This window comes from Watersipora subatra, chromosome 8 (genome assembly GCF_963576615.1).
Source record: "Watersipora subatra chromosome 8, tzWatSuba1.1, whole genome shotgun sequence".
Classification (NCBI taxonomy): Eukaryota; Metazoa; Bryozoa; class Gymnolaemata; order Cheilostomatida; family Watersiporidae; genus Watersipora; species Watersipora subatra.
In genome coordinates, this window is record NC_088715.1 from 8832117 (window position 1) to 8834749 (window position 2633).

A 2633-nucleotide genomic window follows, 5' to 3' on the forward strand; every position below is an offset into this window, starting at 1 on the left:
TGTACTCTAGAAATAAAACACACTTTGTTTGAGATTAGTCTTACTCCATAAATCGAAATATTGCATTATGCCTAAAACTTAGCAGTAAACTGCAGTTGAATTTGCGAAAGCTTTTGGTTGGATGCAAATCACAAAGTAAGAGACACTGTTTACATTTAAGTGACCTTTCATTTTATTGTGAACAGCAGTCGGAAAAAATCAGTAAAGTTTGTGTGAGTCTAGAATGTGAAATGATTAGACCAAGTCTGTCAAGCCTCTGTGTCTTACATTTTCTTCAATGGGTTAAAGTCAAGGCCATCTAATCGGTTGTAATAATATAATAACAGATTAGGGTTTACAGCGAGTCTATAATCTGCATAAACACAACGAACCATATAATTTCTCATCCTAACTTATTATTATTAGTAACCAATAAAAATGACTTCCCTATTTTAACTGCTCATATCTGCACACACAACTCTAGTTTATCAATAGTTACTTTAGTTTACAAAGAAGCTAAAGCCTGGTTCCAAGAAATGATATAATATGGGACCCAGGCTTTAGTAAGGAATCGTAAAACATAACATCATTATCTGGAGAGGCATGCCTTCTTCTGTCGTAGCAAAAAGTTAGTTAACTAAGGCTGTGAATCTTGTCAGCAAACCCCTAGTGTGAAGATGTACATCCTCAAAGTAGCGCCTTGAAGGTTGACTTACAATAAAATTCACATTACAGTTATTTGGTATCAAAAAATTCACCATGTCTTACTCTGTTGTGGTGTAGGTGACGAATATGTGGAAATGTGATTACAAGCTCTTAAAAGCTCAAAAACGAACAGTTAATCGCAGCCACACGAGACTGCTGTAGTTTGGATTCTCTTTCCAAAACGGCTCAAATGTGACGTAATTGTGAGAAATGGTTTCTGTTTAGACTTTCATGCAACCTTATGCGTCGAAATAATTTCACAAATTTACTTCACGCTTTCAATAAAACCATGTCTATTGTTCTTATGCATCTATTTTATCGTCATTGTAATGCTGTCATTTTTAGCAGTGATATTTTATAACTTACCATAAAAATTCATTTAATTGTTTAACCTTACCTTGAAGGAGTACATATCATCGTCTGATAATCATGGCGAGCCTGTTGGTCACCTGTGTTAATCGTAAAATGCTGCAAAAATTCATTGGCAAAATATTTGGTCCCATGATCAGATTACGACTTGCCGATTAGACCAAACCGCAACAAAACTGTAAAGTAGCGAGCATCTATATTTGATACGGGGTCTTCGGTAAAACCCGATGTGTTTGTCATAAACTAGTGCTACGATAAGTTTTATATTGAGCTTTTAATTGGCCTTTTGATTCACGTGAGAACATACGTGACAAGACAATAACCAAATTTCATGGCTACGTCATTGAAATAAAGAGATTCCAATCTGCGACGGCTTTTCGTTTTTGAGCTTTTAAGAGCTTGTAATCACATTTCCACATATTTGGCACCTACAACACAACAGAGTAAGACATGGTGAATCTTTTGATACAAAATAACTGTAATGTGAATTTTATTGCAAGTCAACCTTTAAAGGGATTTTCAAACACTATCAAACAACATTGCAAAATCAGTTTTATTATGTAATGTCTTTTTAAGTGACATTGTGGTACTAATCCAATGCAGGTCTTACATCTCACTGATACAGTACAGGATGATCAATTGTCAGCATCGCTATGGTGAATGGTTGTAAGAATGAGCATGCAGGAACAGAATGGTTTTGGTTATTTTAAACTCCCTGACAGAATAAGTGTTTCGTCCTTGATTAACTTTCTTTTGTTAGTTGGTAACCAGTAGGTCAATGTGTGTGTAAACAACATATTAAATCACTTAATTGCTGCTTGGGTTGCTGTTGCACGCAGAAAAGCGAAGTTGTTTTATTATAGATTATTATAGATACATTAGTGATGATGACAGTTCTTGAAGACAGATGATGACAGATACATCAGTTCTTGAGTCAGTTATCATGATTTTGGCATAGAGCTATCGCTATAAAGCAATATACAAAGCATGTTTCTACATTCCTTCTACATTATTTTCAAAATGAAATAATTCTAAAGTATTATAAGCGGTTGTTCTGGCTGCTAATTCAGGAATGTTACAATACTGGCACACAAGAGGGAAAACTGTTTTTAATTTATAAAAACTTGCAATTGAGGACAGTTTGAGACTAACTGACCTGCAACTTGGAAAAAATTAATTGAATCTAGCCGATGTCTATTGAAATAACAAATATGAGGTTTACACATGAGGCATTATACTCTCCTTTCAAGGGATACTAGCTGTGCCTCCCAGTGTTGCCCGTCATTGCTCGAGTAATATTTACCTAATGAATTTTAGTAACTCACCTGGAATGTTAGATTTTTAGTAAAACAATACTTGCATTTTGGACGAGCTTAACATAGACTAACATAACCATCAACATAATGGTCAACAGTGCTAGATCTAGATATTTTAAGAACTATAGCCGGAATGATGCACATATATATCCACATACACACATACATTGAGATATATACATATATATTATGAATAGAATTTAATTAGCACTGCAGCTACCATTAACAGTCAAATTTTTTGAATCAATGAATCTTTTAGCTTAT